Genomic DNA, 22,838 nt, shown 5'->3' with positions numbered 1-22,838 from the left:
TATGGCGCAAGTCATGGCTCGTGCTTTGCGCGAGGCCTTGGACGGTTATGCGACCAGCCGGGATGCGGGAGCACGCGCTGCCCAAATTCCGAGGTTTAAATTAAATGCAGAAGTGCCGATCTACATGGGTCCGGCCGACGAGAAGTCTCCGTTGGAGTTTCTGGATGCTCTCGACCGGTATCAGGCGGTTACGGGGTACAGCAAAGGGGATATCCTCTTGCAGGTACTACCGTCGTGTATGCGGGGACCCGCTGCACTTCGGTGGTCGTTCCAAGGAGTGTTTCCCTCCTTGAACGTTTTTCGTCAATCATTTCGCCACGAATAGTTAGCCACCGATTATGCCAGGCGTATCCAAATTGAGTTGGATACCCGAACTCAAGGTGCGGGTGAACCCCTGACGCAGTATATTCACTGTATAGCTGAATACTACCGGCTCATTGGGGGAACCGCCACCGAAGCTGGTAAGGCAATGTCACCCGACATACCGTCATCACTTAAGGGGAAAGGTATTCGCCACCCTGAAAGAGTTGTCGCCGGAGGCCAAGATTTTTCAATCTGATCTTCTCGCGCAAGCCATTTATCGCCCCCCGCCCACCGCTTTAGAATCCCTAGAGCCAACTCTGGCTTACGGGGGAACTTTATGACAGGTTGGGCGAGCACCCCCTGTTACTGGGGGCGCGCTGAGTTTAGCAGCCACCGGAGTGCCGGCTAATTCTAGCCCGGTATCTCTGGGTGCATTGGGTGTTATGGGAGTAGGCCTAGCTGCTCTGGATCCTTATTGGCATTATAGGATTCAGATGCAGTCTGCTAATTGGGCGAGCGTGGCAGTCGCCCCTCAACCAATGCAGCAAACTTTCCAGCAGAATCCTGCAGAAAGTTTTAGGCCAGTGCGCCAGAATTTAGTTTGTTATGGTTGTCAAAAACTCGGACATATCAAACGCCAATGTCCCGAGCAGGGAAACTGGCGAGGGAGGCTTTCCAATTAAATGGATATACATCCAGGAAAGGGAGCGAGCCTCGGCAAAATTCCGCTGTTTGGAAAGCCGGTAACGAGGGAGAGATTCCGAATACTCAGAATTGCACTCCCTTGGTCAACCGGTGTGCTGACGGAACATTTGGCGGGAAAAATACCCCATTGTTACGGTTCCGAGCTCGGGAACATTAGGTTCTAGGCTTGTTAGACTCTGGTTCCTCCGTCTCTCTCTTGGGTGATAATTGTATCCCCATTTTTGAGAACAAAGGGAGGAAAATGAGCGAAAACAGCACTACAGTTAGATTTGGCCGTGGCACGTGTCGTGTCGCGGGCAGTATCAGGCTTTCCATTAAGTGGGCAGGCGGCATTCGCCGCCAGCGCTTTCTTGTAGTTCACGATCTGACCCCCCTGTTATCTTGGGTAAGGATTTTATTGGTAAAATAGACCTAAGAATGAGCGATGGAGGGTGGTCAATTTGCCCCTACCCCAGCGCGTCGTTCCCTTCGATTCCGAAGAGGGAGGCGAAAAGGTAAATTATTGTCAGGTAGACAATGAGAGTCCCGGCGCCGTGGGAAGCCCCGCAGCGTTGGAGACGTTGGTTTCAAAGTCTAAGTACACGGCTGGGGAAAGGGATTTTTTGTTAAAAACCATCTCGGATTTCCGAGAAGTGTTTACGAAACGGCCCGGCGAAACTTCTATCATTGAACACGCGATAGAAACGGGCGACGCCAAGCCTATTTTCGTTCACCCCCATCCAGCTAGTAAAAGAAAGTGAGAGGATATTGACAAGACGTTTGATGAATTGTTGGGTCTAGATTTGATAGAACCCACTGTCTCGCCTTGGGCTGCGCCTATTGTACTAGCGAGCAAGCCGGATGGTACCAAACGGCTTTGCATTAACTTTAAGGGAATAAAAGGGGTAACGGAGTCTGACAGTTACCCAACGGCTTCGATCCCAAATTTTTGGGCGTATTTCGGAAGCGCCAAGTATTTCACCACGTTTGACCTTTCGAAAGGCTTTTATCAAGTCAACGTTAGGAAGTGTGACAGCCGAAGACCGCCTTCGTCTGTCATCTTTGGCCTTTTCAATTCAAAAAGATGCCTTTTGGAATGAAAAAAGCACCGAGCACATTCATGCGTCTGGTGGATACCGTTTTAGCTTCTTACAAATGGAAATTTGTTTTGGGATTTTACGACGATTTCGTCGTATATTCCGAATCGTTTGAGGATAATTTGATTCACATTCGAAAGGTTCTAGAGCGTATAGCCGAAGCGGGATTAACAGTTAACCCGGACAAGGTGCAACTCTGCGCTGACGAGGTGTCGCTTAATAATAAATAATAATCAGCTAGGCTTATACCCAAGGCACCACCTTAGGCCTAAGTCATCATGCGACTTTTGAAGCCCTTAATTCAGGTGGCCGGGTTACAATGCGTAGGTGGGTGGTGGCAAGCCCTGCATGCCACGAGATCGAGCCAACAGCTCCCTACACTAACTATAACCGTTAACCTAGACAAGTTTTTATGGAAGGGAAAACCGAAGAACTTGGGGGAAAACCCCTTATAAGGTCGGACCGGGGTACTGCAAGCCAAATACGGAAAAAATTAGGGCTATAGAGGATTTCCCCCAGCCCAAGAATGTAACGGAGTTGCAGAGATTCCTCGGAGTGATCGGGTATTATCGGCAGTTCATCCCGAAAATGGCCAGGCCATTGTATGACTTGCTGAAAAACGATGCATAATGGCATTGGGAGGATTCCCATACAAATGCTCAGCGGGAACTAAGTAGGCAGGTTAAAAACACGGCGGAGTTGGCGCTCCCGGATTTAAATGGGAGCTTTCTCATTAAATGCGATGCGAGTTTAAGGGCTTAGGCGCTGTGCTAGAGCAGAAGGCGGGAAAGGGATGACCCCTATAGCCTTTGTAAGCCGGGGACTCGTATCGGCGGAGCGCAACTACTCGACGACGGAATCGGAATGTTGTGATGAGTAACTCCTGCCATGCTTAACGGTAATGTGTTTCCCCCAATATATCTATTGTAAGACGTGACCTGTCAATCACGAACCAATATCCCTTCGCCGGGGAAAACCCTTTCTCGGCGTTGGGACAATACCTATTGTAAGACCTCTGCTTGAAAAGGGACTGCTTTTCAAGGAGAGGTCAGATTTTGATGTACGATTTCGAAGAGAGAGGTTCTTGTTCAAAAGGGCCTGTTCGGATTTCGGCATACGACAAGCGTCATCGGGCTGTTTTCTACAAACGTGGAGACCTCGTATTGCGCAAAACTCATCTTCTTCCCGACGCTATTCGTGGTATCATGGCTTCGTTGGGAGATAACAAAATTTAATGTCGACTATAGCTTATTATGTGAGTACAATCGAATAAGAACCACTTATGGACTGGCTTTTGGTTAAAATCACGAAAGAGGGCAGAATATTATCTTTCTTTGATGGACTTTTCTACCATTTTCCGTAATTTATAGCTTATTAAGCCGACCTGAAACCCCAATCGCCACTCCTGCTTTAAGGGCTTAGGCGCTGTGCTAGAGCAGAAGGCGGGAAAGGGATGACCCCTATAGCCTTTGTAAGCCGGGGACTCGTATCGGCGGAGCGCAACTACTCGACGACGGAATCGGAATGTTGTGATGAGTAACTCCTGCCATGCTTAACGGTAATGTGTTTCCCCCAATATATCTATTGTAAGACGTGACCTGTCAATCACGAACCAATATCCCTTCGCCGGGGAAAACCCTTTCTCGGCGTTGGGACAATACCTATTGTAAGACCTCTGCTTGAAAAGGGACTGCTTTTCAAGGAGAGGTCAGATTTTGATGTACGATTTCGAAGAGAGAGGTTCTTGTTCAAAAGGGCCTGTTCGGATTTCGGCATACGACAAGCGTCATCGGGCTGTTTTCTACAAACGTGGAGACCTCGTATTGCGCAAAACTCATCTTCTTCCCGACGCTATTCGTGGTATCATGGCTTCGTTGGGAGATAACAAAATTTAATGTCGACTATAGCTTATTATGTGAGTACAATCGAATAAGAACCACTTATGGACTGGCTTTTGGTTAAAATCACGAAAGAGGGCAGAATATTATCTTTCTTTGATGGACTTTTCTACCATTTTCCGTAATTTATAGCTTATTAAGCCGACCTGAAACCCCAATCGCCACTCCTGCTTTGAACGCAAGGTATTAGATGTTAGTTACATCAGATATTCATCGAATTAGACTTAGCATAAGCCTCTAATAGACAGTACCGCCTAGAACAAAGTTCACTAAGCCGCGACTCGCTTATAGCGCAGCGCCGCTCATATGGGTGAAACCGCTACCGATCGTTGTCATACTTATGACGATTATATATTACTTATTGTAATGAATGACTTATTAGCGTTTGGTCATGTGAAAGAGCGAATAACAAAGCCTTACTTATTAATTTAATAGAGGATCCCATCATCGAAACACGTCGATCCTGATTTTAATGCAAAATTTATTTTATCACGGCAAAGGAGTTTGTTCTCTCCTCTCAATCTATCAATTGATTTGATTTTGTTGGGAGTTTAATCATTATATAATATTAAATTATCAGATGAACAGAAATATTGACGTAAGACGTAAGAAAGAAAGACCAGACTCCGGATAATTCAAAAAACTTGTTTGTTGTGAAATTAGTCAAATTGGTCATTTTAGGTTGTGAAGCCTGGAAATTGTCGGCTTATGTCTAAACCATGTACGAGAGCAAAACTGTTAAATACTCTTTATTAATAATAATATTTATATTTACCAAAGATTACAAGGCCTGGCAAGCAACTAATAACTATCTATAGAAGAGAGAATAGTAAAGAATTCCGAAGGTGGACGACGCGAGCGAGGATGAGTCATCCTTACCTTCCCCAGCAGCGTTGGCCCAAAAGAACGAGTTAACTCTACATTTGCGGATGCAAATACGGGCTTTACACACCCCCACCCAACTACTTGGCGTCGGGTGTGAGGTCAAGGTGGTCCATTGCGTTGAGAAAGTGATCGTCGCCGATATCGAGGGCAGAGACGTCGTTATCCGCCTATAACAAAGTGTTCAGATCCATCGAGACGGTCCCAGTCCTTATGCCGTTCGTGATAAGAAATTATCATTGGCTTAAAAGTTCTATTCATATGCTCAGTCAGATTTGCCTGAGCGGGATAAGGGGCCGTCGTCTAAGGGCGTATGTTGAAATCCGAACAGGCCCTTTTGACTTTTACTAGAAAATACGGATGCAATATCATTATAACCTGTCGTGGGAATCCATATCGACAGAAAAATTCATACATTTTCTCCCATATTTTCTCAATAGTTATTTTCCTAAGCGGGTAGAGTTCTGCCCACTTTGTAAAATGATCTACTATGACGGGAAGGTACTGATTTCCCTTGGCGATTCGAGTGTAGGGACCCATTAAATCAGCGGTTACCAATTCAAAAGGCCTTTCACTGGGGACGCTAGAAAGTAGCCCGGGGGTTAACTGCTTGGATGGCTTACTTTTCTGGCACACCCCGCAACCCCTCACATACTTTATACCGTCCCGCTTCATCCCAGACCACGTTACTCGGATTTTTAAACGTTTAAACGTCCTGTTAGCAAGCGCATCGTCATGAAAATACTTAAGGAATGGTATTTTAAGTATCTTAGGTTCCACCAGTTTTCAAGCCCGTCTTCATCCTCCTCGTCCCAAGAAGCGAAGAACCTAAACAATAGCCCATCTTTGTCCATTATATACTGATCTAGTACTGTCCCGGCTTCCAATGCCGTAATCGGACCTCCAGAGCTTCTAACCCGCTCTAACTCAGCGATAATTCTTGCTAACCCTATATCAGTAACTTGCGAACTTATGATGGCTTTCCTTGGACGAGTTTTCTCCCTCCGCCGAGTCAGAAGAGTTTTCCATTGAAATCGCCAACGTCAACACCGCTCCTCCCTGACCATTTTCGGAATCGAGAGGGGCCCTGGATAAAGCATCCGCTACAACGTTCAATTTTCTTGGGCGGTATCGCACCTCTAAATTATACGGCTGTAGCTCCAAGGCCCAGCGGGAAGTCTGCCCACCGTGCACCGGCTCCTTAAGATGTCGTAACGACTTCAACGTTTGGTGGTCGGATTCGATCAGAAAGTCCGTACCCTCGACGTGCGTTCGGAATTTCTTCAGGGCGTATACCACAGCAAGACATTCCAATTCGGGGCGTTTTTCATTCCAAAAGGCATCTTTTTGAATAAAAAAAGCCCCCGATGACCGACAAAGGCGGTCTTCGGTCTGTCACACTCCATTACTTTGACTTGATAAAAGCCTTTCGAAAGGTTAAACGTGGTTAAATACTAAGCGTTTTCAAATACGTCAAAATATTTGGGATCGAAGTCATGGGGTAACAATCAGACTCCGTTACCCCGTTTATAACCTTAAAGTTAATGCAAAGTTGTTTTGTACGATCCGGCTTCCTCGCTAGTACAATAGGCGCAGCCCAAGGCGAGACACTGGGTTCTATCAAATCTAGATCCAACAACTCATCAAACGTCTTGTCAATCTCCTCTCCCTTTCTTTTACTAGCTGGATGGGGGTGGACAAAAATAGGCTTGGCATCGCCCGTTTCTATCGCGTGTTCAATGATAGAAGTTTCGCCGGGCCGTTTCGTAAACACTTCTCGGAAATCCGAGATGGTTTTTAACAAAAGTCTCTCTCCCCATCCATGCACGTAGACTTTGAAACCAACGTCTCAGGGCCTGGAAATTGTCGGCTTATGTCTTAACCATGTACGAGAGTCAAACTGTAAAATACTTTTTATTAATAATAATATATATATTTACCAAAGATTACAAGGCATGGCAAGCAACTAATAAATATCTCTAGAAGAGAGAATATTTAAGATTCGACTGGTTAGGTCACACTACGGAACCAAGAGAGCTAGTAGTGTCCCAACGTCCCTTATATAGCGGGCCCCTCGGATGACGCTACTGATCTCCAACCTAATTGGCTGGAGAAGAAAGCCCGCCAAGAAATATTTGCGAACTCACTGTGGTGCAATATTTAGCGTCACCGGTACCTCTACCCCGCTCTTAACCCTTCGGGTCAGAGGTCGCCACCTTCTTAGAATTCCGAAGGTGGACGACACGAGGGAGGATGAGTCATCCCTACCTTCCCCGGCAGCGTTCGCCCAAAACAACGAGATAACTCTCTGAAGTAAAGGGAAAGGCTGTTAGGGATAAGGCCTACATTTGCGGATGCAAATGCGGGCTTTACAAGGTATAGTCTAGTCGAAAGGCCAATAATAGTACTTTTAACCGAGCAGTTAGTAAGCAAAACCGACTATCCGACTTTTTTATCAACCGCAGATTAAACAGGTAGTTGGATTTTACCGATAAACCGTACATAACGGCTGACTGCTGGGCGCAATCCGAACTCTTTAGCAAATTTATATGCTTAACTGTTTAAGAATCTATCCGTTATGAGAAAATAGTAAGAGATTGCCTTATTCAGATAACAGTTAGAAGCACTAGCCAAGATTGAGGTTTCAAGTTGCTTAACGGAAATTTGCCGAAGTAGTATCTTACGTTTGTAAAATCATTTAGCAAGAATTGAACAGAAAATAATTTAAAGTTCTAGAAGGTGTCGGTTGTTGTTACTTTATATTTTAAATAGTTCGTAACCATAAAAATAAAACCCAAAATGGAGCAACAGATTTAAAAAATATTTTTATATCTGTTATTTTGTTATATGCATTTCGTTTGTTTTTTTACCAAAGTAATGTTGAAAGTTAGTATTTATTACATTACTATATGTAATTACTAACCATGTAAGCACAGAGAATAGGGAGCTTGTAATTCATAAACTTACGGTTTTACTGATTTATCTTTGACGAAGAAAGTATGTAAGAAAAAAATGCATGAGCAAAGCTTTAACTTTAACTTATGGGTGTTGTGTGACTTTTGGTGTCACTAAGAGTCCTTTTTATGAGGGGTCGGACACTTGCCATTATTTTGTACGGGATTTCGGGATTTCGTAGAGATTTTGACGATTTTATCATTATTTTTGAAGTGATTTTGGGATTTCAATGTTAATTTACCATAGAGAGAGTTAAAAGATTTTGCGATTTTAGACAAAGTGTACGGGATTTTGGTAAATGTCCGACCCCTCGCCTTTTTATAAACCGCCTTACTTTTTTATAAACCGCCTTACTTTAGTTCACAATGTCCACACGTGAATGTAGTGGCTTTCATTACTTTGTTTATTTCATACATTGGGGCGCCATACTATTATTTTCAACCGGGTGCCACAAATCCTCAGTACGCCAATGGTTTTAGCTTCCTTCCCTACATACGTTCCCTTATCCCAAATTGTATGTCCCTCATAGCATTCATTAGGAAATAAGTCCATATGTCACACTTTAGGTATAGTCTTAGTCGATAGCTACGCCGCAAAATTTTCGTTATGAAAACTAAAACATTTGAGAGAGTTGGCCGTTTTCAGTCTATCGAAATCTGGCAGTCTTGCCTGCCTTCCGGCCTGTATCTCCATACCGAAAATGGCCAACGATTAGGCCGCCGAAAATATTTTTATAAACTGATCGGCGGCGTTTTTCACCGTTATTTTGAATGATTGACTAAGACTATTTATGTCAATTTTGTATATACTTATACAATGTTGGTAAATTGTTTAAATATTTTTTGAAAAAAAAATATTCCGTAGTCGAAAGTTTCGAAACGAAAATTTCGTTAACGAAAATATTCCGTACTCGGAGATTAAAATACAAAAATATACCATACACAGAAATTTCGTTACGGAAAATATTCAGCACGGAATTTTTGTAACCTAAAATATTTAGGAAAAGGAATTTTAGTTACGAAAATATTCAGTATACGGAAATTAAGTTAAGAAAGATATGTTTATATTCAGAATACGGAAACTCCGTTCCAAAAATATTCCGTATATGAAAGTTTGTTTACAAGAAATATTTCGCACATGGAAGTTTAATTACAAAAATATTCCGTACAAGGAAGTTTACCTATAAAAAATATTCTGTACATGGAAGTTAGGTTACGAAAAATATTCCGTACATGGAATTTTCGTTACAAATGATATTCCGCATATGGATTTTTCATAACGGAAAAGATTCTGTGCATCGTGACCAAAATTTTAATACAGGGATTTTTCGTTACAGAAATATTTCTCTACAGCGAATATTTTTTAAAGCCTAGAACACACTTAATTACGTTAATTATTTTACGTTTCTGTTCACGTTTAATATTTTCCGTCACCGTTTTACGTAAGTGTGTTCTAAGTTTAATGCTAGGTCAGTCTAAAAAATGGAAAATATCTCATTTACTGATATTCTCGAATATATAAGAAGATCACAGCTAGGTAAGACTTTCATGTTTGTGTGTTTTTTGTAAAATACACATTAATATTTAAATAAAATAATTATGGTGTATTTAGTGCGCTGCATTTTCATATCGCACAAATTGTAGTTGCATTCTCATAAATAGCACTTGGTATGGGGCGGCTGCGAGACTAATATTTTGGTGGCGGCGACTAAAAATTTCCAAGCAGTCAAAATCGTTGCCAATCCGCCCCTGCTCACGTAAGCCGCTATAGATATTATATGAAAAAGCTCAGTTTCGCTATTTTTCATCCTAATTAAATCACGATTTTTCCTAAAATAAACCCCCCGACTTTCAGCATATTGTTTAAATTTCTTGCACGATATCGGCCATTAGGTTTGCTAATTTTAACACTGCTCTTAGTTGGTATAGTACTCCGAGATGACTGGAGAAATGAAGTCTCTGTACATTTTGTATTATCTACATTATGTTTTTTCACATTTAATTAGTTATTATTGTCCATTATTTCTGAACGTTTCCTTTTGGAAACGTTATTTGAATATACTTTTGAATTTAAATCAGTATGGAAATTACCCACACTATTATTAATGGAATAAACTGAAATTACAGAATTTTCAAGAACACAAAAACCGGTATCATATGACAGACCACCATAGGCGTCATTATTTTCAGACCCCTGAACGGAACTTAATTTATCAGACCAACACAGGGGTCATTATTTATAAGACCACTAATAGGGCTTTTATTTTTTAGACCACTGAAAGGGCCATTATTAGCGAGACCACTAATATGGTCGTCATTTGCAAGAGCAGTAAGAGGGCCAGAATTTTCGATACCACTAAAAGAGTTAGCAGCTATTGGACCAGTGAACCAACCATTTGTCACACTACTTGAATAATGGGTTATTAGATCGCTACAATGATCTTTATTCATATTATCAGCGAGACGCGCGTTACTTAAACTTGCCCTTCTGATACACTGTCCTATAGACTTATTTCTTCGCTGGTCCTTAAAAATAACTTTGATACCAGAAATTTTATCAGAATTAGGTTTAGGGAATATTTCAAAGGAATCGGCGGAACAAATATGCAAACTTACATTATCTTCTTTTCGAAGCTTTTCTTCTTTGTAACGAGCTTTACGTTTCCGCCTCAATAGACGCTCTTTAGAAACATAAGACATCGAAAAACTCGAAAAACTTTATTTTTGATAAGGTAAATCAAATACTATACTCGGCCGTATTCTGCATGACCCCGCAAGTAAGAAGGGAAACGCCTACTTGCTTCGGCCCTACCATTCGACGAGAGCTCACTGATTTCCCTCTTCTTTCCCCTCTTGCTTGGCCAATTGAAGGGCTGCTTTAGTGTGACGTATTACTTGTTTTGAATTCCCAACTTCCGGTGAAACTTTTCCGACATTTTTAATATCATTTGTAAAGTGAATTTTGCCGAAACTGCAATGGGAGTTATTGCTGCTGTCGTGGGAATTGAAGCGATAGGCTTAGCGTAAGAAGTAGAAATTTCTAACGAAGGTAGCATGGAATTGAGAATGTTGAGAAGTACACTTTTATCCTCCTAGGTTGAGCTAAGCGCATCATTGGAGAAGCAGGTATTTAATATGTACGTTACAATCGTTGAACATAAGGTTTTAATAAGCGTTATTTTTTACAGCTAAGGCTCTTTTCAACGTGTTTTGTCTAGTAACCACGAAACTGGGCTACGTTCAGTAACGCTCATCAACACATGCGGCTTTCCGGTACAAAATTATAAAATTGAAGAGCCAATGGTACAATACTCTTTGTAAATTATGATTACATTATTAATTTGGAAATACAAATATTTTTATTTGCAGATGCATACTACCGATTGAACTCTGCGCACATCAATAATACACATTCGCATGTATGTTTGGGTGATATCTTTGCACGTTGGCTTAGTGTTCTAACCCACAAGGGCTGGGGCTTAAAAATACGTCAATACGAATGATATTTACTGTAATGTTTTTTTTATTTATTGTTAGGCCCGACGTGTCGATGGAATATAATTTTATCTTGCTGTCTCTTGCATAATTTTCAGAACTTTCAAAAATTTCCCCCGTCCTGTTACAATTGGCAAGAATATTTTTCAATCAAGAGCACTAAACTCAGTTAATTCTTTAGCATTATACTTAAAGGTAATATTTATTTTATCACAATTGCTTTTTACTTAAATTTTTTTCCCTACTCCAGAAGCTTCATTAATCTTCCGAATGTCTCACTCTCTCTGGATGCAGTCAGATTGAAAAGGCTGAATGTAACAATTAACAATTATCTCATCGCACCATTACCACTCTTTATATATTGCAGATTTTTCACAGAAAGCCCCTATTCAGATGTAAATACTACCAGGTACTCCTCCGTACGACAATTATGCAATAATATGTACAAGTGTTTTCTTTTAAGTGGTTCATTTTTAAGTATGTCTGGATATTATCCGCCACCAGTATTGTTATTTCTTGCATCAGATTTTAGGTTGTGCCATTTTTGTAAAATCAGATGACGAAATTTTGTGGTCTAGCAAAGCAGATTAACCACGAGTGCAACTGTTTCCCATCGATTATTCTGCCTATAGTTATGAGCACTGCTTTTATGCTTCACATTTGGGTTCCTTAAGATGGGGAATAGAGGCTTCCACTTCCTCCACAGTATAAGAAGGGTCTTCATCACCCATTTTTAAACAATTGCTTAATGCTTACGAAAATATCTCACAAAACCGAACTGAGTCAAATATTTATTTCACAAATTTCTACACATTTTCCAAACAATACTAAAAAACTATTTATTTTTGTGATTGTGAGAAAAAAACCTGTAGGGATGGCGAATGGGTGAGCAGTTATTTCCATAAATTGATTTAAGAGCCATCCCTATTTGAATACAGCCAATTATAGCAACATAAAAAGTGTAATAATCTCCACCGCCTACATTTGGCTGTTGGAAAAGAGCTCCAGCCGCTTAGTAACTACTGATAATACAATCACTAGTTCGTTACTCCTACAGGTTCCTATTTTTATATGGCTTATAGGTGCATAATTTTATATGGCCTACAGGTTCATAATTCTTGCTAGAATATAATTCCATAAAGTAAACGAACTAAAGAATATTCGTCACTTGTTGGTAACTTCACGAAGCTCTTCTTCCGTTTTTCCCGCGCAACTGACTGGGTCAAAGTTGGCTGTAAATTTATGTAAATTTTATTCAATAAATTGTACACTAAAGCTGAATATGTAATAAAAATATTGTCAAAAATAATTATATTTTTATTCTGTTTTAATTTCAAACAAGATTACCATGGAAGGTTATTTTTAATTATTGTTATTATTCTAAAAGATGTTGTTCTAAAGTTAATGAAATTTAAAATAGATGGCATTGTTTTAGGGCTATTACTTTTTGGTTTGTAAGATGGAATTACAAAAGTTTGGAAATATAATGAAAATTAGATGGCATTGCAAATTTTCTTCCCTAAAATAACACTAGATGACACTGTACGCTTAATTTTGGAGTAGAGGGCGTTTTAACGTTATTTCCGGCACATGGGTCATCAAGAGTCACGTCACACTAGTGACGTCGCTGCAGCCCTTCAATTGGCCAAGCAAGAGGGGAAGAAGAGGGAAATCAGTGAGCTCTCGTCGAATGGTAGGGCCGAAGCAAGTAGGCGTTTCCCTTCTTACTTGCCGGGTCATGCAGAATACGGCCGAATATCACTTAAGCACTGCCTTCTATAATACTAGGCCTAGAAATGGTAGACACGTCGATTTTTTAAGTGACATTTTCAAACTGACATGATTTTCGCGCTTGATGTCGCTCTCTTGGGTTTTTTGGTTTGGGGTAAAAAAGGTTAAACGGCTGCGGCCAAACAGTCTCCTGTCACTGGTGGCTTCAAAACAATAAATGTACTTTTTTAATGGATTAAAAAATCTGTAGAAGATCCAAGCTTATTTTTAAATATTTTTTTTACTAAATCTACTTCTTTATTTGTCCTATAAATTGAATGTTGACATTATTAAAGTGTATTTTCGCTATTAGTATTTAAATTTTTCGCGTTCGTTTGAATTTTCTGCACTTTCCCTACCCAAAAAAGCGACCTCTATCGGATATTTCAAAATCGTTACCTCCACCCCCTTTTCTTCTTACTTCTAGGCCTAGTATTATAGAATTCAGTGACTAAAGTCGTTCATGCAAGTAAACGAGAAAGGGAACCTTTCCAATAAAAACTTCACTGTGCGATTTCTTCCCGACAGACCTATAAAAAATATTAGACAATATTTTTTAATCAATACTACTATCACTAAACCCTAAATTTAAGAACTTCACCAAACGCTTACATCTCGACAAAACGACAAAAAATAGTAGAGAATCACTTTTTTAATTGAAAGCTCTTATCAAAAATATTGTCCACAAAGCTTACTTAGAAAAACTAAATTTGTCTATCACACGAATGCAACACCAAAATAGCGTGATACCATAAGTGTATAATAAACTCCCTCTAAGTTAGACGCCGGCAATTATTAATTTATTTAACCAAATATCAACAGCGATTTATCCCAAGACGTCGATGGCGCCGTCTAACGTCCAAATTTTAAAATACTGTTTGGTCAATCTCATCTGGTTGTCTTAGGGACGGCGTTGGAGATCGTTAAGCCTAACGCTAAGAGTCACAAATCGACCAGTTTTAATCTACGAACCTTTTCAACAAAATACGTAAGCAGGCTCTATTTATGTATAATCATATGTAACATAATTACTCAAAATTGTGCCAGATAGAACGTCTTCTCAATGAGACCTTGTTCACAGGATATGACGTAATCGATGACGGCTTTTTCGTCATCAAAACCAGGTTTGGCGGGAAGAGAAAGAAGTTAATACCGTATCTCGCTCGTGATTTCTTTGGTAGCTGTGAAACAAGGTCTCATTGAAATTTTTAATACCGTGATGTTATATAGAGGCATACTTATGAGTAAGTTTGTTACACATGGTATAATTAAATAAAAAGTTTGTTAATAGACGAATTCTTTTCGGCCTACTTTCAAAAGTTAAATATTTATTGGTTAACGAAGCAATTCATTATAAAATGTCAACACCAAATTATTGTTAGGGTAAATAAGATAGTACAAAAAGGCCCTACTAAAAGTCGTATATACCGATCTTCATTTTTTTCGAAAAAAAAAACGCAGTTGATGTTAGGTCTGTGACGGAGTCTAACTTAGAGGGACCTTGATTATGAACTTACGATAAAACTTATCTTCAAATGTAAAGATTACGAATGTTATCGGCAAATATACCTTTACCATAATTCAAAGGTTAAAAAGACGTACCTTATACACTGGCATTTAATTATTTTAACTATACTGGCGTGTGCTACAATTCAGTCCGCTCGTCCCCGTTTGATCAATCAGATTAATCGACTAATCAGGGTTGAGATATTTGTTAAGGTCACGTCATCGGGGGACAAATAGGGATAGGAATGGGGCACCCATGGCGGAGGCACGACAACCACCCGATAGGAGGTGGGCGGTCGTCCTCAAGTGGCTCTCCACAATCTCTGCCTCCCAGAAAAATGTGATAACAGGAGCTGGCCACACTCCCGGCCATTGACGTTTAACATCACCGAACGCTCTGAATGTCTGTGAAAGCAGACGATATTTCCTTTGCAATATCTTAACGATTCATATAGCACAATTGGCGAAAAAATACAGTAAGGATCGGGCAAAATATTTCATGGAAAGACCTACTAAATAAATTTGATAGAGAACGCTGTAGATGTGCTCAAATCACCATTTTGAAGGCTAAGATCGAAGGTCAAGACAAAAAATACTTCGATGCTCGCGCTATAGAGGCCAACCCATTCGATCAAGTTTCAATTTAACCCGGTGAGCAAAAGGTATAACCACAAATTTGCATTGAAGATAATGTAATTAATTCGTGTTTAATCGCAAAATATTCAGCACCTCTTTAGAATAGCTCACAGTAAAATATATCCAAAAGAGACCCACTTATTGAAGAATATTATACACCTATGGTAAGTGTAAAGGCTAATAAAAACCACGGTACTCGGCAAACTCGACGGCCCAGTATAAAAGAAAGATTCCTTCTGTCAAAATATCACTGTGCAACCAACATTCGTTATCGAAAGGTGTCCATAATGAATCCTTCAAATACCAACACTCCGCCAAGCGTTCAGACAGCGCCCACGACGCCTCCTCAAACCTGGAGTCCATCCACATCTATCTCGCCTTCGCCATCACCACCATCGCCACTACCACCATCATCGCCACTTCCACTTCCATCTTCGTCGTCAGTTCTTCCATGGGTAATTGGCGAGATAATGCCGCTGAGCAAGCTCGGGCAACCCTCCATTTGCTCGAACTGCTAACGGAGGCTTACGCCAAAAACAACATTGTGGAATTCCACACATCAGCTTTAGAGTTCTTTGGAACAGACCGAGGCACTATGGACGTTGCAATCACACCGAACTCAATTTATGTCATCTTCCGCCGTGTGCAATCATGAATAAAGAAATATATTATTACTATGAATTGTTACATTTGCATTTTTTGTCGAAATGTACCTAATAAATAATTAATTCAATGGCTTAAATGGTAAAAAACCTTTTCACTCGAAGATAGGCCTAATTACGTTCTATTCGCGACAACGACATTTGAGCTTTTGGGCAGTGGCGTAGCCAGGATTTGGTTTCGGAGGGGGCACACAATGAAATAAAATAAAATAATAAACAAAAAATGTACATACAATTATACGTTTAGTAGGGGGCACATGCCCCCTGTGCCTTCCCCCTGGCTACGCCACTGCCTCAGGGAGTAAAGGAGCATGTTCTTACCTTCCCTACCTTTTAGCATGAGTCAAGTAAGTCTGAAAACCCCTATTTAAGAAAACCAGTTTTAGGATCGAAATCAAGCATTATAATAACGATAATTATTAAGAAAAAAAACAGTTTTAAGTTCAAACTCTACCATAATAACAATGATAATCTAATAATTAAAATTGATAAAAAATTAAGTGAAATATATATTTAAAAAATCAGTAATGAGTCACCTTAATTTGAAAACACTCAACGATTCTTAGTTAGAATTTCTTTCAAAAGTAACGTATCTCGACTTGCTTGACTTTTGCTCTCAGATAGCGATGTAATCACATGGTACCAAATAACAGACGCCGCTATCACAGATGACCTTTTTGTTACCGATATAGATAAAATTAATAATATAACACTATAGATGCAATATATATAGATGTATATATATATATATATATATATATATATATACATACATACATGATGCTATTTAACCCATGGATATTCAACTGTAATATCGTAAGTAACCTCAGGCAACGCGTGGGGCTGAACCAATCTATAGTGACGTAAGAAATCATTTCGCGGTAACTGTCGTAAATTATCTTGACCTAACATAACATCATTTCTTAATTCGTTCTTATTGGCTTAAAAAAAGTTGCCACGAAATAAGACCCCGCCTCGCGTTCTCTCTGACTATACCGTTGTTAATGATAGAGTTGACTCGCGAATAAAGAAATTCTGAAAATATTCACATCAAATTTCCCCAAAACATATTATTAGGGCCTATACACAATCGATAGACGACTACGGGGTACCGGCGACCCAGAGTCGTGATATCGGCTTTGGTCCCATTCAACCGAAATCCCATTCGTTCGAAAACGATTTAACATTGAGTCCCAATCGATCGAAAATACCCCAATTGTGCGGTTTACAGCCCAATTTTGCACGTTTATATTATAGTACATCAAATTTCGTTTAATGAGACGTTTTTTAAATAGGTTTACTTCTTATATAAATAAGTATTGATAGTCTTATTGGAGCCAGTTAGCTAAAATGGAGAAAATAGCTCACAAACGAGGGTTCGAATGAAAAAGTCGCGTTAGCCTTACTCGACGCTATTGCTACAAACTTAACCATTCACATTAAAAAATGAAATTGTTCGAATTATTGTATTCTTGATATAAATAAAAAGTTCAAAGCAAAAATATATTTATAAAAGCGCGCCACCCGAGGGAAGTGATAGACTAACCTAACCTAACCTTACCGTTAGTACACCTGTAGCAATTTTGTTAAGGTATAACGTTTTTTGCGTACCCTGCTATATCTCGTAAAAAACAAAACAAAAGGTCCCAATGAACCGAATCCGCCTTTTGGGCTATATTTCGGAAACATATTGAATTCGGTCGAATGGGATTTCGATCGAATGGGAATATACCTGATATCGTGATTAAAATACTAAAATAAATTAGGATTCATTATATTTTAATAAAATCAATTAGAATTCATTATATTATTATTTATATTTATTATTATAATAATTATTATTATTATTAATAAGATTTATCGTCCTTCCCCCGAAAGGAAGTCGAACTCAGAATTTTATCTCGTTAAGGGAAAAGGTAAATAATACACTAAAAAATTTAGTCCCATTATGGAACTTTAACAATAAAAAATCATATTATTTCTAGCAATATACATAAAAAATATTCCGCGAAACGGGACTTGAACCCACAACCGCGCGGTACATGATCATGTCCTTAACCTCTCGACCGACCTCGTCTTCCAGACAACTTTAAATTTATTCTACAGTAATTACAATGTTGTCCAAGGCTTAGCTAAAAATCGAGCTTGTGCATCGATTCAAAGGCGCCATTTTGTTTTTTTTTCTATCTAACATTAGAGACCGGTTCAGTAATTTATCAAAATAGATTTACTAACCCTTATTTCACTTTAAAATAAAACAAAAAACATATCCTTATATAACACTCCGAAGACGTTTCCTTAGAAAATTTTGCTCAGTAAACATTATACAGTTATAAACTCGAAAATGGCAAAAATTTATCATAGGGTAAAATGGTTTTCCCATAGCGTTAAGCTCATATATTAAATTTCTCCATACATCAGCTGCACCATTTTAACTTTTTTCCCATAGCGTGAAAACGTCGATCCAATGCAAAAAAAGAGGGTTAGCTATATCACCCAAGGACGACTCGCCCGCCACGCGGGCTCGTCCTTGTGTTTAATACATTAAGTTACATATGGTTGCATAGTTTTACTAAATTAGAAACAGATGTGTACATATTCTAAACTAAAATTTTGGTTTATTTATTTTTACATTTTCACGAGAAATGCCCAGAATTTGAAGATAAAGTTATAAGTAATTTTAATAATAAACTAACATGTTATATTACTGAAAAGGTTGGAATTACTGTTCAATAACACAGCACGTTTAATCATTAAAAATGAATGTGATAATCTTAGTAAAAACATGAAAAGCAAATATTTGGTTGGAAGTGAGCGCATTTAACAAAGCGAATTTTAGAACAAATAGGACGACTACATGAAAGTGGATCAGTAATTGAAAAAGTGAAGCATGCCTCTTTCACAGAGTAAAATAGTGGTTTTTGGTCAGAAAGTCCAGAAGAGAACCAGGATTATTTAATCATCGGTTCGAAAATTGACGCCGATAATTGGTTATGGAGCAGTTATTGTAAATTTCCCTGACGAAATATTTTAATTGACGATGGCAAGTTGTGTCTAAAGGCTGGAAAATAGAAGTAGTCTTTTCCGGAATTATTTCAAGGTCACATTTGGATTCCCATTTAGGCCAAAACGCTCATCATATATCGACTGCTTGGTGTGCCCGGACCAAGAGTCCAAAATAAGCAAGAAGTCTTCTTTAATGCTTTTCAATAAAACTTTATCGAGAAAATACTCGACGTGTGACGTCGTCAATTTTCCCGAAACGCTACATGTCCGCGTGGCATTGGGTGTCGTCAAAAGATGGTCCTTTACATTTGGACTTAATTTTCCTGACCGTTCTTGTAAACACACAAACACATCTCCCACAATTTCCCCTTCCATACTTATCACATACTGGACGGTTTAAGAGTGTGTGGCAAGATTTGTGTGAGATCTAGCATATCCAAGCGTCACCTTTTCTCCTTTGTGGGTGAGAGTGCGACCCGAGGTAAGCTCGGAAAAAAATGAGCGTGATCAGTGTTGATGATATTACCAGGGTTATATTTCAGTGCCATTTCTTTGATTTTGGTTTGAAACTCTTTCGTAGAATCAGATATTGCGCTGATATATCTTATTCCTCTTTTGTTAATGAGAGTAGTCACCTTTCGACTTGAAATTCCGTGTCTTAATATGAAAATTTTCACCCAATGACGGCTTGCGTTAAATTTGAAATTTGGGTCCTTAAAAGTGCTCGAAGCTTGGATTTCTCATCTTTGTAAATTCAAGTCACGAATACATTTATATTCATTTCTTGCACGTCGTTCTGATACTAGAATGTATGCCTTTTACATATTAATTAAAGCAGGCGTGATCTCCGGAATAGCTTAATTTGTATTTAATGTATCTCTGACATACAAATTTATTGATAGCAATAAAAATATAAACAGACACTGGAAAAAAATTTAAGGAAAGCATTAAGAAAGAACTCTACTTTTTATAAAACTTTTGGGTTACAATGCAATATGAACTACTAAAACATATCAGTTAATTAGATCAACACTACTCACTTTTTTGGAAAATAAAAAATTGGATCTACTTAAAACTTGAATGTACGTTACTTAAAAATACTTAAATCTTAATTAATTCCGAGATACTTAAATCGTATTTCCAATAATCGAGAATATTTGAAACTACACGACATTTAATTTACGAATTTTAAATATTAATTTCGGTGTATACAGCAAATAATAATATCTCACTTGTTTCCAAAATATCACAAATCGCTTTTTGTGGAAAATATACACGCTAGGTATCGCAATACTTAATCTAAAATCTCCATCAATTTGGTCAAACATCTTAAAATAGTTTAATCTTACTTGTCGTTACTTCCTAAAAATTGAAATCTTATTCACATTAATAAAAATACTTGGAAATTTATTTCCATCAAATGAGATAATCTTAAATCCCAATTTTGAAAAACATAAACATGTTTTTACAAAATCTATTTCATTATTGAAGGTACACAAATCACCTAAACTCTATGATAACAGAAAAAAACATCAAATTATAACAATAATGACATTAATAAATTCCTCAAACTTATTTAGTACTAAATAAGCAATATACATTTATCTATCAATATAAACACAAACTGCAGATGAAAATTAATTTTTATTTTTTTATATCACAAAAAAAACATTTTTATTATGAATTTGTGATGGCCTATAGTATTTAAGATTAGCAGTAAATATAATAGTCCCATATTTTAGGGTTAAGAAAAATGTAGAATGTTTCAAAATTTCAACTCTAAACATTGAATTAAGAAGTATTATTTCTAATTCTTTTCCTTAAATCACTTAATGCAAATTTTGTGAACTAACGTAGGGACGTCAATTTGGGAATGTAATTATATTTTCCCCCATAATTTAAAATTTTTACTTTAAATACACTAGTATTTTGCTCACCCGCTGTATCGCATACCAAGAATCATGTAATCACAGCTACATATTTCATTTTTTTTTGTCACAACTGTCTATTACTAAACTTTTTAATTAAAAATATGAATTTGTGATGGCCTTTATTTTTCAAGATTAGCAGTAAATATAGCCCTGGTAATAATAATCCCTTTTTAAGATATAGAAAAATGTAGTTTTTCTCAATTTCAATATTCAACATTCAAGGAAGCATCATTTCTAAATTTTAAACTTATTGGAAACAAATTGAACCTTAGTTAATTTATTGCACACAATGGAAACCGATTTATAGCTTGAATCAATTCATAAAATCATAGTTTTTAAACAAAGTTTGTCAATGCAAATGAGACTTTGCAAAGTGATACAAATAATTAGACTTAACTGCTGGTTCACGATAATTCATTATTAAACAACAAGCGATCATGACAAATGATATTTAGTAAATATATATTATCATTAACTTGATAATATATTTAATACTTACCATATTCATTCACATTACAGCACTATCTATTGATTGTTTAAAAACGGAATCCGACCGTTCTAAAGGTGCTAATGCCTAATAATGGCGCGATTAACCACTGCCTATAGTACAAATGCGTAGGTACTGCTTTTACTTTCACTTTAGATAATCTCGACCTGGGATGAGCCACAGCCGACTTCGATTGGTGGCTGTCGCACGATAGGGACTAATCAAAGTATAAGTATACCTATTTTTTAGTGGTACATTGAAAGAAGGGAAGACCACGTTCTTAAAAGGAAAACATTTCAAGGAATTAATATTTCTTGAACAAATTAAAAAAAGGTGGGGTGGCCGAGTAAGAAATCTCGTCTTGCAGCAAAAGTAGTAAAACGATCCCAGCTTGTGGCACTGGGTGAAAATCACGAACCACCAACCACCGTTGACTTGGAAATTTATCTCCCCACAGGTTAAAGAGGTTGTTAACCCTAGGGTTTAACAGCAATAGTAAATGTAGGGAGCTGTTTGTCCGCGTGCGCTTGTCGTGAAAGACTTGCCACTACACTCCTACGCGCATTGTAATTGTAACATCTAGAATCCCGTTTAGGGGTTCAATCACTTTCTACACCCGACAATAAAATTAATTATTATAACACATCACTGGAGCTATGCTTGAGCTAGTGAGTTAAATGATTTTTTTTCTATAGATGGATAAAAATACGAATAGGCAACTTAATTCGGGTGAAAATAGACATGGTAAATGAAGACCAAAAATAAGTTTAAAAGTTTTGCTGTGATACTTTAGTATATCGTTGTTAAAAATACTAAGTTAAAATTTAAAACTTTCTCGTTGAATTAGGCTCTATAAGAACGTTTATTTGTCCTTAATGAAAAAATAATTTTTAACACAACCAAATAGAAACGTTATTTTCCTCTAAAAATAAACTTGGACGAAATTTATTGAAAACAACGTTATTTTAACGTTAAGAAGTTTATTGGAAAATTTGGTTCGAAAAAGTTAAATTTATAAACTACAATTCAACGTTAAAAGCATTTTGGGGATCAATAAACATTTCATTAAGTATATATGGGAGATTTTAATCATTGGGTATCAGGTCGAAAGGGAGAAGTGTCCCCCTTTCTCTTTGAATGATAGCTATATTAATAAACTAATAATTATATTCTATGAATTTTACACTGTGAATAATTTTACAAACACTCAACTTGATAATAATTCGCCGTATTTCCAAAACATATACAGCACATGATTACGAGGATCTGCAATAAGATTATTTTATAAAAAAAAATGCTCCAAAAGTGACAATTATATATATATATATATACAGGGTGTCTCAATTTGCTCGATCATGCCATTTTTCTCAAAATTTATTTATGCTAGGGTTAGGTATGGAAGGCTTTGGTTACTAAATTTCAGAAAAATCGAACGATTTTGTGCCGTTTTGGAAAATTTATTTTTTCACCGGTAGGTGTCACGCAAAATGTTTCAATAGAAAAGTTGTAGGGCATAGTCGAAAGTGT

This window comes from Leiobunum rupestre, chromosome 10 (genome assembly GCF_980474605.1).
Source record: "Leiobunum rupestre chromosome 10, qqLeiRupe1.1.hap1, whole genome shotgun sequence".
NCBI lineage: Eukaryota > Metazoa > Arthropoda > Arachnida > Opiliones > Sclerosomatidae > Leiobunum > Leiobunum rupestre.
This window is presented reverse-complemented; position numbering follows the sequence as displayed.